This window comes from Molossus molossus, unplaced genomic scaffold, assembly GCF_014108415.1.
Source record: "Molossus molossus isolate mMolMol1 unplaced genomic scaffold, mMolMol1.p scaffold_m16_p_16, whole genome shotgun sequence".
NCBI lineage: Eukaryota > Metazoa > Chordata > Mammalia > Chiroptera > Molossidae > Molossus > Molossus molossus.
In genome coordinates, this window is record NW_023425351.1 from 57,492,373 (window position 1) to 57,508,750 (window position 16,378).

Here is a 16,378-nt window from a genome sequence, read left to right on the forward strand (position 1 = left end):
CTAATTCCACCAAGCTTCCCTAGACATCCCACCAGACATTTCCATAAAAGACAGAACTAATAACTAAATCAGCAAAGTGCAACGGTGATATCTGTTCGCCATCCCAGTAGCACTTTCTCAGGTCGCCTGCATTTTCTGGAAGCATGAGCTACCTTCCCGACCCGCCTGGAAATCAGGTGCCCCTTCGTTATTGCTCCCTCTAGTTGTTGCTCTGCCTCCTTCATCGACTTCTCCTCGAATCGTGTGCGGTCCCTACATTTCATTTCTTCACCCTCCGCTCTTCTCTCACCTTTTTCCCAAGGCTCATCCCTTCTCATGACTTCAGCATGAACCTCTAACCAGGCAACTCCCCAGTCTTTGAAGCTCCCTCATGACATTCTCCTGAGGGTTGGATGTACACACTGGAAATTTCCAGTAGATCTCCTATTTGCATCTCAAACTCCATGCCTTCGAACCTTAACTCAGTGTCGTCCTCATTAGACCAACTGCCCTATTGTCTTCTAGTTCTAACAATAATACCACCACTACTGAGACTGTCTGTGCTTAAAGTCAAGAAACTGCTTGGTTTTCCTTTCATATCCAAGATCTCTTTTTCACCATATTTGCCTCTTCTGACCCTTCTTTTCAGTTCCTCCTGCACTCATCCTAACTCAGAACTTTCTCATAACTTTCTTCTCCCAGGCGCCTCTAGTCTTTGGGATTTGTGTGCTGTTTTCTCTCTGCTAATATTTCCTTCACATTCTGTGGGATTTAAGTCCCATCTCCTCCATAAAACTTTCTCTAATAACTCTGCAATGCCATGTTTATTCACAAAGTAAACAAACTACTTATTTGGCACTCACCATAAAAACTCAACAAAGTTTGCCCTGGCTCGTTTGGCTCAGCGGTTAGAGTATTGGCCCTTGGACCAAAGAGTCTCAGGTTCGATTCCGGACAACAGCATGTACCTGGGTTGCGGTTCAGTCCGCAGCCCTGGTCAGGGTCGTGCGGGAGGCAACCAGTGGATGTGTCTCTCTCACATCGATGTCTCTCTCTCTCTTTCTCTCAATCTCCCCCCATCCCGGCCCCCATTCTAGCTAAAGATAAATGGAAAAATATCCTCGGGTGATGATTTAGAAAAAAAATCTCAACAAAGTTTAGGAAAGTATGGAATAACCTTGTATGACCCTCTACTTTACAGATGGGGCAACTGAACTGAAAAAAACAGTCAGTGACTTGCCCAAGGTCCTACCACTGATTTGTAACAGACAAGTTCTGGAACCAAGGGCTCTACTCCTAGTGTAGGTTCCTGTCTCCGATACCAGGCTCTCGGCTCCTTTGCAAGCCTGCTTTTCACTCCTTTGCAGTCTCCTAAACGTCCAGCCCAGTATTATGTGCATGATAAATGCTCAATAAATGAAAATAAAGTGGAAGGAGAGAGCACACAGATGGGAAAGAAGAGGGGGGAGAACCAAGAATGCCCAGCAGCAAACCTGGCAAGGCTAAGAAATCCACACAGATCCTGGGCTGGCCAGGCTGACCGCAGCCCACACCAGCCCTCTCCTAAGACGAGAAGAGAAAGCCAGCATCTGGATCACACCTGGAGGCCACAGGAACACCGTGTCCCAGCCTTAAGTTGCCGCTTGCCTCGACCCAGCATCAAGGGACTTTCCCAAACCTCCGGCTCACTGTGTGGTTGGTGACTCAAAGCTGTTGCTGTTGTCCAGCGTATCATTTGTAAAGTACTTTCTTGGAAGAGAAAATGTTTGGGACAGCTGGAAGGGGAGCTCCCTGTGCCGGAGCCACAAGGAGCCTTGTTGTGTGCTGTGTGAGAACACAGGCTTTTTATTTCGCTCTCTTCCCCTTGGCTGTGTTTATTTAAAGCTCCCGCCGCCACCGTGGGGGTGCGTGCCCAGACGGCAGGCAGGGACCACGGAGGAGCGGCCCCGCACTTAGAGCAGGGACCGCAGCAGCCATGGGCTCAGGCCTCAGGGCCCAGGGAGTCCAGCCAGGACAGTGGGAGGCACTGGGAAAGAGTTGTTATTGTGTCTTTGGCAATCCTGTAATTATTGTGTTTGCTGTTATGATTTCTGTCTCTGTTGCCATTTCTCTTGGTAAATCTGTTCCCGCTTGTGTCTTATACAGAGACCTTTTTAGAAAATTATATTAGATAGCCAGGCTGCTGGGCTGACTCCTCAAAAACACTTAGAAGTTATATGGTCGCTCGGTAAAGGGCCGAGGAGAAGACAGCTACCTCCAGGCAAGACTTGTCTTCATCAGCAAGACAAGGACCTCAGGTGGGACAATTCTCCCCTCCCACCCCCCACCCGTGGCCCCTTTTGTTCAACTCTCACCACCCAGTGGATTTACTGCCTCCAGCATCCTACAGGCAAAGGGGTGTCCGAATGCACTGGCACCCCCCTACCCCACTGGCTTCTGCACACTGGCTTCCACTCAATCAAGAAGGAGGAGAGAACAGAGCCCACATTCTCCTTACGCTCCCAGCAAAGGGGCCCAAACATTCCACCTCACACATCTTAGGACAAAGGGTAAATCAACAAAGATGTGCTGACTTAGGAGAAGAAGCCAGACCACTCTCCCGTCAGGCTCCTCTGCGGGGCACAGAGCCCCAGGGTTATCAGATCCTCACCCTCCTGCTGCAGCACCTCCATGCCAGCAGCGAACATTAGTGAGGCTGGGATTTACTTTCATCTGTTTTTTCTCCTCTTCCCCCAAGAGAATCACCAAAGGCAAGCAGGACTAAGGCTTTTTAGCGTTAAGAAAATTGTCTTAATGACCATCGTGTGCTTTCCAGGCTGGGGAGAGAGGAGAAACGGATGTTTGGACCTACAAAGATGGCCCGATTCCACAGGGGTGAGCAGGGATTCTGTTACAGCCCGCTCCGCCTCCTTGATCTCAAGTGAAATTCTGGCTTTCAGTTCTTCCTCTGCTGGTGGCTGGTGAGACCGTGGGCATTTAGAAAAAGACAAGGACTCTCATTAAAGATAATTACTAGGCATTTGTAAAATTAGCACCATTTTCCCCCTGTTAAGACTAATAATGCAATGAATATATCCTTACATATAGCTTTTTTTTTTTTTTTTTTTTTTTTGGTAAGTCTTACTCGATATTTTTCCATTGATTTTTAGATAGGATGGAAGGGAGGGAGGGAGAGAGAGAGAGAACATTGATGTGAGAGGGATATATCAATTGGTTCCCTCCCACACGACCCTGACCAGGCTGGGGCTCAAACCAGCAACCCAGATATGTGCCCTTGACTGGGAATCAAACCCTTGACCCTTTGGTGTGAGAGCCATTGCTCGAACTGCTGAGCCAAACTGACCAGCTTTTTTTTTTAAGCTGAATTTTTTCCTTGAAATAAAGTCCTAGGGTCACTATTTCTAGGTCAAAGTGTAGGAACATTTTTATGGCTCTTGGGATAGATACATGATAGATAGATAGATGGATGGATGTCTGGTCACACTGCTTTCTGAAAGAGTTATACCAAATGAAAATGCCACCAACAGAGTATGAGCTTTCTCATTTTCCAGGTCACCAGCGTTGGCCATTACCGGTTGGTGTTAAATGGTATCTCAGTTGTAATATATTATTTTATAACCTTCTCTAATGTCTGGTGGAAAGAGCTTTCCCACCCTAACTGTTCTTCTTACTCAAAGATGTCTCTGGCTGGATGCTCCATTAATTTTCCAAAGGAATTTTTTTTTTTTTAAATTTTGGTAATTTCCATGGTAAGGATTCTTTCGTTACTATCTATGGGAATTGTCTATCTGTACATTAAAATTGTAAATCCACAGATTAACTTTAAACATAATAGACGTAGGGAAATATCCTGTGTTCCCATCCAAAAACAACACCCACTGGTTCCGCTGGCTCCTTCCTACTGCCCCTCTCACGGGGTCTGCGACCCTGTCGACGGGGTAAGGGCGACAGACAGAGCCTGCTCTGCCGTGTACGTGTTTCTGCTCTGCTGCTGGGCTCTCCCCGGACGTCCACGCGGCTGTTCCCGTGTCCTGGCGGCTGGGAACAGCATGGGCGGAGCGCTGAGAAGCGGAATCCGGGAGCATGTGTGCTGCCCGCAGGCCTGACCTGCAACAGCCGTCGCCAGAGCCTCCGCACGCTCTCCCAGCCGCAGGCAGGCGCTCCAGGGTGGACCCCAGGGCCCTGGGAGGCGCAGGCCACCGCGGGGAAGCTTCTTCCACACTGTCCACGGGAAGGGCCTGCAGGAGGCGGCCCATCCACCGTTCTCTTCTCTCATCAGTGTGTCTCTCCCTCTCCCTTCCTTTCTCTCTCTAAAATCAATTTAAAAATACATAAATAAATAAAATAAAATTAGCCATCATAGGGCCCAAAGCAGTAACATTAAGAAAAATACATTAGCCCTGACTGGTTTGGCTCAGCAGATGGAGTGTGGCCAGCGGACCCATGAGTCTCGGTTCGGTTCCGGTCAGGGGCACGTTCCTCGGTTGCGGTTGGTCCCGGCCCTGGTCAGGTCGTGTGGGAGGCAGCCACTCCTTGTGGTTCTATCACATCGATGTTTCTCTCTGTCTCTGTCTCTCTTTCCCTCCCACTCTATCTAATGATAAATAGAAAAACATCCTCGGGTGAGGAATAAAATAAAAACAATAAATTAGGGGCATCATGGTGGAATAAAGAACAACACGAGTGTGGATCCAGGCCGGTCTGTCGGTGTCACGAGTCCTTATCATCACATGTCCTCCCTCCGTCTTCTCATCTGAAAATAGGGGGAAGGTGATTCCTCGTGCGAGGCTGTGGCCCAGATGAAAGGGACCGTGTCCGCGAAGCTCGGAGCACAGGGCCTGTGATACGGGGACGCGTCTCCTGTCCACCAGGGGCGTGGTGCCCTCCCCCTGCAGCGGCCGTCGGAGGACAGCTTCGCTCCCAGGGCTCCGCAGCCAGTCCTCAGGGGTGACTCACTGCATTTTCCAACCACTTGGTGCACTCAGTCCATTTACACCACCGAAGCTGCTTCATTATAACACAGGGAATCACAACAATTCACGAACAGGAAATCTATTTCCAGGCAGGTAAATTACAGGGGCAGGGAAATCAATGCGCTCTTTAACTTGACCATCTTACCAAAAATGTATGGGACTCATCTCCGAGGTCCACCCCGTTTCACCCGCTCTCCACCTGAATTAGATCCCTAGGGCTGCCGTAACCAAGGGCAACTGACGGGTGGCTGAAGCAACAACGACGAACCTGCTCACAATTCCGGAGGGTAAACTCTGAGGTCAAGGTGTTGGCAGGGTTGGTTTGTGCTGAGGCCCTTCCGCTGGGCTTGTAGCTGGCCATCTCCCTGCGTCTTCACGTGGTGGTCCCTCTGTGCGTGTCTGTGTCCTGATCTCCTCTTATAAGGAGACCACTCATGGTCTCCTCATTTTAATTTAATTACCTCCCTAAAGGCCCTATCTCCAAATACAGTCACTTTCTACATACTGGGTGTTAAGACTTCACATATGAATTGGGGGGGGGGGGGCACACATAATTCAGCCCATAATTACCACCTAACTTACCTCTATCCTAACCACCCTCACATGGTGACACACACACAGCACTCAGGCTCTGTTCTCACCCTGGTGCTTAAAGGAACCGGACCCTGCTTGGTCTGTTATCTACTGAAACCATAATAAGTGGTCAAAGATCTGAAGGGGCACACACACACACACCCCTTTTGTGATGAATGCTCCACATCGCAAAGTCATGATTGAAGTGTAGACTTTGATCATGGAACTGAGCCATCTAGGGATTGAATAGGTGACCTTGTTAGCAGGATTTGCTAACCATCCACAAATGGAAAGGAAGCATATTGCAAAATAATCAGAATGGGTCAGCGTATCCCTCTTAGCCCACTTATCTGGGGACGCCAACCATATTGCATTTTACCAGCAATAACCAATCCCTCGATTAAATGGTTCAGAGTGCAGGAACTGTATCAATAATGAACATGCAGTTTAGCTGAAAGAACCATAAGCATTTAATTAGCACGAAAAGCAAAATAAAAAGCATCTCAAGACTATGCCAACAAAGAGGCAGACACCACTCTGCATTTTGAACAGGTTTCTAAATCACAAAGGGCAGTAAATCATGTTATTTATCATTTTAAAATAACTCGGTTTTAAGAAATGAAATCAGACAAGTGATTAATGCGTCAACTTCAGCCAGAGTTCCTTTGATAGTTGGAAGAAAATAAAAGCCAGCCAAGAAATAAACATTTCAAATTCAGGTGCTTTGCAATCTGTGCTCCAAATGTTTCCCTGGGCGCATAAGGGGGTGTCTTGTTCTGCATACACGGCAGCCAGATTGCTGGCTCGAGTCAAGTAGCTTCAAAATAAGAGCGTTGGCACGAAGGAGGAGAAGCCACGGTCACAATGGTCAAAAGTCCACTTGAGAGAAATGGTCTTGATAGGTAAAGGGCAGGGGCAGGGGCATGCCGTTGGCTAAAGGAGGGGATGTCAGGTGCTGCGGAGAGATCTTGGGGCTGATTTTTCCCCTTACTAATATACCCATGTGTATTGGGTATCCAAAGATGGGGCAGAGTCTTCCATATTGAAGTTGAAAGACGCCTATGGTACAGTTAGAAAAAAGTGTAGGTGACAGGGCGGAGTGGGCAGAGAAAGAGAGAGGTGCACAGGAGATCAGGGCAGACATGCTGGGGGCCCCTCTGAGAGAGTCCACGCCCCAGCTCAGCCACTACTGGCTGCGACCTTGGGCACTTGACCTCTCTGTGCCTCAGTTTTTCCATCTGTAAAATGGAAATGGTAAAGCTGTGTCTACCTCATCAGGCTATTATGAGAATTGAGTAAACACACAGAAAGTACAAAGATTCCGCAGAATTATATAGCAAGTGCTGTGGATGTATCAGCTCCTGTCATTAAAATATGTTTTTTTAATTTTGTAATACAAGATCCAAAAACAGTTTTTAAATAATAATGTGTAATTCCAAGACCAGGAATAGGGTGAGATGAACGAGACAGAGGAACAAAAGAATTCACCTCAAGTGCAAAATTAAGAGGGACTCCAACAAGTTCAGTAATCAGGATAAACGTACTTCAATGTAATCTTCTAAAAATCAAAGTTAAAAAAAAAATCCATGATGAACAAAATATGACAAATTTAAACAAACAGAAAATCAGTACTGTTGATTTTTCCTTTTACCTCAGGCCTCGGCATGGGGTGTATTCGTTTATATCATAGTAATATTCGAAAAATTATACCCCAAACTTTCTAATGACATAGAATTTCACTTTCGATTTTACATTTCTGTATATTTTTAATGTTTAACCATGAGAATATAGAGAATACAATAAATGAAGGTTTTCTTTTTTTTTAATCCTCACCCAAGGACATTTTCCCATTTTTTGTACAGATAGAGCGGGAGGGAGAGAGAGGAAGAGAGAGAGAGAGAGAGAGAGAGAGAGAGAGAGAGAGAGAAACATCGATGTGAAAGGGACACATCGAGTGGCTGCCACCCACACGACCCAACCAGGGGACAAACTACAACCGAGGTACATGCCCTTAGCGGGAACCGAACCCGGGTCTCTCTAGACCGCAGGCCGATGCTCTAACCCCTGAGCCAAACCAGCCAGGGCTAAAGTTTCACTTCTTAATGAAACCTTGAAACAAAAACACAGGATGTACTAAAGCTTATCCAGAATGAGGCCACACAGCCCACAGAGACACCTCCGCAAACCACCCCTGCTCTGCACAGCTGTCCCTTTTGTTCTTTAAATCTACAAAAAGAAAAATGAAAGAAGAATTGGGAATATAAAAAATAAGAGTAAAATTCACTTAATCTTTCTGGGCCTCCTTTGTAAAAGAAAGGGATTAGCAGACTCCCCACTCCCTCCACCCCCAGAACGGCTCTAGATTCTAACCAGTGTCTCCCTTGGCCTAAGTGAGGGTCCTCCCGCTGTCCTGTTTCCAAGGAAAGCCAAAGCTTGGGCCCACTGCCCTGCTCAGTGTCCCCAAGCACCAAAGCCTGTCAGGCGAGGGGAGCCCTGCGGAGTTCCTGTTCGTGCGCTGTCCGCAGAGGCTGGGGGACCATGTGCTTTCTACATCCAAAGACCTGGAGATGGAGCCTGGTTCCACCGTATCCCAACAGCTAGGCTTTGAGATTGTTCCCTAACCTGATTGTGTCCTCATCTGTAAATGGGATCTAAGAACAGGCAGGTCCTGGGGTAAAGGTAAAACGAGAGAATACATGGAAGGCATTCGGTGCGTGGTGCATGCTCAGGAAATGTCATGTTCTCCCCTCTCCTTCCCCTGAGGGGCAATGCTGTTCAAATATGTCCATTCAAAGGACTTTGCCGTGAGAAGGAACAAGTAGCATTCAGTACCCCGCAGCAAAGGATGAAAAAGGGTGGAGATTTCACTTTGGAGAAAGGCCTGTAGCTCCTTTGCAGTCAAGTTCCCTCCTAATTACGTTTCCTTTGACCAAATGTTAAAATTGTTTGACATTTAATGAACACACTGATGATCTGAGAAGGTGACCCAGGAGCCTGCTGGTAACAGAAGGTGGGCAGTGACTCACAATTTGCTGTGTTTAATCCCTAAATCAGATCAATGAAATGTAGATAGTCAGAGGTCCTTTTTTCTTTTTGGAATGTCTCCAGCGAAGAAAAAGCACAAGACTTTGCTACGCAGGTTAACCTTCAAGAAAACTGTAGAAGACAAAATTACCAGAAAAACGAGGATGAGATGGTGGGTTATGCAATTTTATAGAAGTTTTTTTCAAAGACCATAAATGCAACATGCTGAAAACAAAAGAAAGTTAACCATACACCAGGAAATCTCTCCACACCATGCCGCCCACTTCCCCTGAATTTTCTCCTTTTTCTTAGAATATCTTTTTATTTTAATATTTATAAAGTGCTTCCATAAAAAAATTAAAGGCAAAAGTTAAAATGACCCCACTATCTAAGTAGCCCTTGATGACATTTGAACAGTAACATAAAAAGAACTGTTTCCACATGATTAGAATACTAAATATAGAAAGGTAAAACAGGTCTATACCCTCAACCACACTCCAGGCTTATCCAGTTTTTCGTTTGGTTTGGTTTTTTAATCCTTGCCAGGGATATTTTTCCATTGCTTTATTTTAGATAGAGTGGAAGGAAGGGAGGTAGAGATGGAGAGAGAGAGAGAGAGAGAGAGAGAGAGAGAGAGAGAGAGAGAGAGAGAGAGAGGTGAGAGAGACACATCAATTGTTGCCTCCCACATGATCCTGAATGGAGTGGGGGATTGAACCTGTGAACCTGCAACCTAGGTGCGTGCCCTTGACTGGGAATCAAACCCACGACCCTTTGGTCCACAGGCCAATGCTCTACCTGCTGAGCCAAGCCGGCCAGGCAGCTCAACCAATTTTTTACCCCAAAAGTAAGTTCATTTAAGAGTTCTTTAGAAAGTTTCATAGACAGCCCTGGCTGGTTTGGCTCAGCAGTTAGAGCATCGGCCCTTGGACCAGAGAGTCCTGGCTTCGGTTCCTATTAAGGGTACGTAGCTCAGTTGCAGTTTGTCCCTGGCCTTGGTTGAGGTTGTACGGGTGGCAACCAGTCGATGTGTCTCTCTCACATCGATGTTTCTCTCTCTCTCTCTTCCTCCCTCTCTCCCTCCTGCTCTATTTGAAGATAAATGCAAAAATGTCCTCGGGGGAGGATAAAAAAAAAAGACCAGAGAGTTTCATAGATAGTTTTCAATACATGTACCAGCCTTTGTGTATCGTTTTAAATTACACATAAAAGATTATACTAATGACAAGGTCATCCATCTTTCTTTTCCCCCTATGTTGTGAGATAAATTATATCCCCCAAAATTCATATGTTGAAACCCTAATGCCCACCCAGAAACTCAGAATGTGACTGTATTTGGAACTAGGCCCATCAAACAAGTGATTGAGTTAAAATGAGGCTGTTGCCTGGCCAGTGTGGCTCAGTGGTTGAAGTCACAGGTTCGATTCCTGGTCAGGGCACATGCCCAGGTTGTGGGCCCAAACCCCAGTGTGGGGGCATGCTGGATGCGACCAATCAATGTTCTCTCTCATCGATGTTTCTATCTCCCTCTCCCTCTCTCTTCTTCTCTCTCTAAAATCAATAAAGAAAGAATTTTTTTTTTTTTTAATGAGGCTGTTAGGGTCTTGATCCAATCTAACTGGTGTCCTTATAAAGAAGATGAAATGTAAACACACAAAGGACACCAGGACACGCTTAAACAGAGGGATGAGCATGTGAAGGCAGCATGAGGGTGGCCCTCTGCGAGCCCAGGAGCGGCCTCAGGGGAAGCCAACCCCGCACGCACCTGACCTTGGGCTTCCAGTGGCCAGAATGATGAGAAAACAAGTTCTGTTGTTCAAGCCACCAAGTCTGCAGTGTTTCATATGGCAGCCCCAGCAAACTAACACATCTCAGCACATGTTTGCAAAATCTCCGTACCAGTGCTCACAGACTCATATCCCATCAAATTATCACAACTTCTTTAAACTCTGCCCCATCGATTGACACATTAAATCCAGGATTTGGGCTAATCCAAACAATGCTGGCACCGGGAATATCCTGGTATAACTTTGTAAGTATATCTATAAAGTGAGTTCCCAGAAGAAGAATTGCTGGCTCAAAATATAAATGCAACCTTGGCCGGTTTTGCTCAGCAGTTAGAGCGTCGACCCTCAGACTGAAGGGTTGTTGGTTTGATTCCCCATCAAGGGCATGTGTACCTGGGTTGCAGGTTTGGTTCCCACCCCCAGTCAGGGTCATTCAGGAGGCAACCAATGGATATGTCTCTCTCACATTGATGTTTCTCTCTCTTCCTCCCTCCCTCCCTCCTTCCCTCCCTCCCCTCCCTTCTTTCCACTCTATCTAAAAATCAATTGAAAGATATCCTTGGGGAGGGGGGAATTAACAACAACAACAACAAAAGTATAAATGTGTACAAAAAGTACATATTTAATTGCAATAGATATTGTGAAAATGCCCTTTAAAAGTTTACACTTGCATCAAAGGTGTATAAAAATGCCATTTTCCCCACATTCTCACCAGCACTAGCTATATCAGGTTTTAAAATTTTTATCAATCCAACAGCTAAAAATCGGGGTATTGTTCTAGTTTGTTCCTATGAGTAAGTCTGCACATTTTAGAGAGTTGTCAGGAGCACAGACTCAGGGACCAGAGCCTGAGCTTGAATTCGGACACTGCCATTTCCTAACTGTGTGACCCTGCCACGTTGCCCACTTCGCTAGGTATCAGGTTCCTCTTCTGCCAAATGAGATCCTGATGGAAACTACCTTGCCATAGAGTTCTTATAAGAATTCCATGAATGAATAGCTATCAAGTTTTAGAACAATGCTTGAATACCGTAAGCTCAAAATTAATGTTAGTTATTACTACTGTTGCTTACAATCCAAAAATAGCCCTGGTTGGTTTGGCTCAGTGGTTAGAGTGTCAACCCAAGGACCAAAGAGTCATGGGTTCGATTCCCATCAAGGGCACATTCCTCAGTTGTGATTCAGTCCCCGGCCCTGGCCAGGATTGTGTGGGAAGCAACCAATCGATGTGTCTCTCTCACATCGATGCTTCTCTCTCTCTCCCTCCCACTCTGTCTCAAAATAAATGGAAAAATATATCCTCAGGTGAGGATTTAAAAATAAATAAATAAAATAAAAAACCGAAAATACATGGTTACTGGCTATATAATCTTCTTGTGAATGTTCTGTGTTATGAACGGAATGTTTATGTCCCCACAATGTTCATATGTTGAAGCACTAACTCCCTGTGTGGCTGAATTTGAGATGAGGCAGCTAAGAGACTAATTAAGGTTAAATGATGTCACAAGGGTGGGGCCCTGGTCTGATAGAATTAGTGCACTTTTAAAAAGAGATAGTGGACAGATCACTCTTTCTGTTTACAGAGAAAAGATGTCAGCTGAACTATTTACAATAGCTAAGATCTGGAAACAGCCCAAGTGTCCATCAGTAGACAATGGATAAAAAAGCTGTGGTACATATACACAATGGAGTACTATGCAGCTGTAAGAAAGAAAGATCTCTTATCCTTTGAGACGACATGGAGGTGCCCTGGCCAGTTTGGCTCAGCGGTTAGAGCACCCGCCTGCGGTCCGGAGAGACCCGGGTTCGGTTCCCGCTAAGGGCATGTACCTTGGTTGCAGTTTGTCCCCGGCCCTGGTTGGTCGTGCGGGTGGCAGCCACTCGATGTGTCCCTTCACATCGATGTTTCTCTCCTCTCTCTCTGTTCCTCTCTCTCCCTCCCACTCTACCTGAACAAAAAATGGAAAAATGTCCTCAGGTGAGGATAAAAAAAAAAAAAAAAAAAAAGAGGAGACGACATGGAGGGACCTGGAAAGTATTATCCTAAGTGAAACAAGCCAAGCAGAAAAAGGCAAATACCACATGATCTCACTTATATATGGAATATAATGAAAATAACAGTCTGAGGAATAGGGTAGCATGGAAGTAGGGTACAGACTGACAACTCTCAGAAGAGGGAGTGATGGGGGATGGGTAGAGATAAACCACAGAACTTATATGCATGTACGCATAACCAATGGACGTGGACAACAAAGCCGGGGAAGGGGTGGGGGGAATAGGTAGGAGGGTGTCAATGGGGTAAAAAAGGAGAAATATCTGTAACAAAAATAAAATAAAATTAATTAATTAAAAAAAAAAAAAGATGTCAGCTGAGCACAGAGATGCTGGCAACCTACAGATCCATGAGAAAAGGCCACAGAATTAAACCTACCCTTGCTGGCATCTTGGTCTTGAAGTTCCCATCCTCCTGAACTGTGAGAAATAAATTTCCATTATTTAGGCCATGGTGGTCTATAGTCATTTATTATGGCAGCCCAAACAGACCAACATACCTGTTTTTAACTTTCACCCATATTTCTATCCATTCAATCATTTTATTATTGCTTTGGATGAGTTCCCTCATCCATGCTACTTTAACTGGATTTATAAGGACAGATGTGCTGACGTAAGGGCCTTGACTGAGAAATGAGGGCATATGATATTGCTTCTACTCAGACACTGTCCATGGCTGCTACTTGGGTGTCCCCACCAGCAGCCGGACTAGCTGCAGCAGAGGCTGACTGCAACCACTGTGGACTGAGAATGTGAATCAGGCAGCGACTGGGGTAAAATTCTGAGGCTAATCAGTCTAGATTTAAGGAATCATGTGTGAATTCTCGTCCTCAACATCAGCACAAGTATGGCATGACACCATCTCCTCCAAAGACTAAGAACAGGCACCACGACAGGTTCCCTGGACTCTGGATGGTTTTGCACGTCTCCTTTCATTAAAGAAAAATTCGGAGGGTATCACTTCCTACCCTCTAGAATTCCTTCCTTTGTTCATGTCCACACTAAATATACTGAGATGTACTTTTTCTAATTTAAATCCAAAATTATAATTTAATGCTGAGCAATTGTAAGTAACAGATGCTGAAAGATATACACTTTCTGCTTCCGTAAGAAATATATACGTTGGATCCAAACTTTTGGCTATGATATTCAAACTAAGTTAGGGGATTGAGAGATTGCTCAATGTCAGCCCACGCATATAAGCTTTAGAACTGGAAAGTGTGAGGAAACTGGATGAACGAATCACATAAAAACGGCACTGGTTTGACAGACAACCCCATTTGACCGGCACCTTGGACTCCAAAGGTAAGGTGGTGAAGTGTCAGGGTGGAAGCAGAAACCTGAGTTGAAACGCCATGAATTCAAAACCCAGGCCTACCACAACTAGACGTATGATCTTGACCGGGAGGGCATTTACCGTCTAGAATCCAGTTTTGCCAGCTCTGAAATAAGAATGCTGGTACCTACCTTGTTGAGTTGTAAAGATTCTATAGGCGAATGGCTAGAAAGTGCTCAGCTCCATGCCTGATGCATGCTAGTTGTGCAGATGACCATCTCTAAGATTTTCTCTTGGTATCTGATCCTTTATGTCTAAGGTTTTGGATCTGTCCAATCCAGTTCTATGTTTACCAATCGACTGTTAATTGGTTATTGAGTTCTGAGTGTCCAGTACCATCCAAACAAGGAATAAAAGGGAAGAATAATTCCCTCAAGCAACTCCCACCATCGAGAAGGGAGCCAAAGGGGTGCACATGGAACCATCAGTGAGCGATACAAGGCAGGTGAGTGGACCAGAAGCACCCCTCGAGCTGGAGCCTGCAGGTGTTGGAAGGAAAGCGCCGTCTGACCCCGTCTGACCAGACCAGTGTGAATGTGTCACCAGGTCGGCATTGCCCATGAGGCTGTGACTGCCAGCTGCTTCATGGACTAATTCTCCATCCTCACAGACCCAAGAGCACTTCTTCCTCACAGAGGGTGTCTCAGGCACAGTGTGGACTCAGTCCACTTCGGTTCCCCTCAAGCTTGCTTTTGCACGTGGCCCGGGAGAGAGGATGGACATTTCTTTCCTCTGAGGACTTCCTGGATACCTGTCCTGGGCATGACGGTGCCCGTCATCCGCTGTTCCATGAACATCTCCCTGACCAGTGGCAAGTCTCCCAGGGGCTCGGAAGTCCTGGGCTCCCACCGACAGTCACCCCCATAATGAAACAAGTCAGTAAATCCATGAACGGATTCATGGAGCTCCTATGTCCTCGTGCATCTCGTGTCAGAGAGTGGGGTGGGTAGAACGGGGTAAAATGCAAGTAAGGAGCCCAAACCCAAATGCCTGCTTGTGAGGAAACTCGGCCACTTGCCAGGAGCCGGTCAGAAGGAGACTTCTGTCACATCCTGTGTTCTTTGTCTTCGTCGCTCTAGTTCCCGGCGATGAAGTTGCGAGCAGCAGGTGGCACTGGGTGGGACACGTGGTGATGTGTTTTCGGAGGAAGCGGCAGGCGGTGGAGGGCGGTCAGTGACCAGGGACGCACAAAGCTGCTCCCAAACCTACTGCTTTCACGGGACAGTCCCCCCCCCCCACTTCTGTGGCTTCACTGGTTGCAGGGGGGCAGGTCCGGCCTGGGGGCCCTTGTGTGAGGACAGCCGGGGCAGGAGTCATCTAAAGACTCTGCGGGGCCCTGGCTAGAGTACTGCCCGATATGCCACAGTTGTGGGTTCGATCCCTGATCAGGACATATGTAAGAAGCAACCAATGGATGCATAGATCAGGGGAGCAACAAATCGATGTTTCTCTCCCTCTCTCAACACAATTAAGAAATTTTAAAAATTAAAAAAATAAAAAGATTCCACGGGGAAAAAGCTGCCCCTCCAAGACGGGTCCCTCACGCAGGTGTCTACACCTCCCTCCTGAGCACCTTGGTCTCTCCCAGCCTCTCTCCCACGTGCTGTCTCTTCCTCCAGGGCCTCCCGCAGGGCTTGGGGTTCTTACAGCTTGGTGGTCTCGGGGGAGTCTCCCTCTCCATGGCAGCCGACCTCCAAGATGCTGGAAGTGGGGGCGTCCAGGCCAGTTGGGCTCTGGAAGGGCCGGCGTGGCGTCCACCACATTCTATTGACCAAAGCACAAGTGGGGCTCAAGGGCGTAGAGGAACAGGCCCAGCTTCTGGTGAGGACATGACAAGGTCACATGTTGGAAGAGCACGCGGGACGACGACGTGGCTGCAGCCAGCGTTGGTGGTTGTGTTGTCACCATCGATGCTGCTGTCGTCCCGAAGAATCCCTGCTCAGCCAAACTAAAGTGAGAGGATGCGCACCCCCACCTAAATCCCTCCGCCACCGAGTTTGATGGCTGAACGGCAGTGCGACGGAGATGCTCCCTGAGACAGGGATTCTCCCATGGTGCCCCAGCGCTCCTTACCGTCACCAGCCCTTGAAGCTTCCCTGTGTGACTTGGACAAAGGTGCCCATTCCTGCAGGGAGATGCAGAGCCTGGGATGGCAGGGCGAGGGGCTGCGCCGTGGCCTCTGCGGGGCACACCTGCATGGCATCACTTCCTCCTGGCAATGCGTTCTTCACGCAGGAGGCCTACAGGGGAAAGCTGAACACGTTGTGAATGAATGAGCAAGAAGTAGCTATGCTTTCCTTTCAACGCGGTGTCTACAGAGTAGGAAGGGGAGAGAGATGGGAACTGGGTCAGAAAAGAGGATCCCCCAAGCCACTCAGCTCCCACACAGGCAGCTGAAAGCCACCCAGGTCTCCTGGAGGTGACATTGCGGAGGAAGGACAGTGCATTTGTAGCTCAGCAGAATGCAGTTCCAATACAGCCCAGGAACCGGAGCTCGGGGCAACTAGCTAATCTAAGAAAATAAAAGCAGAAAGGACTGTGTTATTTATAACCTTAGTGAGGCAAGTCGGCCAAAAAAATATTGTCTAAAGCGTGACCAAAGAACATAATTTTTCAGAGACATAGTTACTTTTTCAGAAACATATAATTCACCA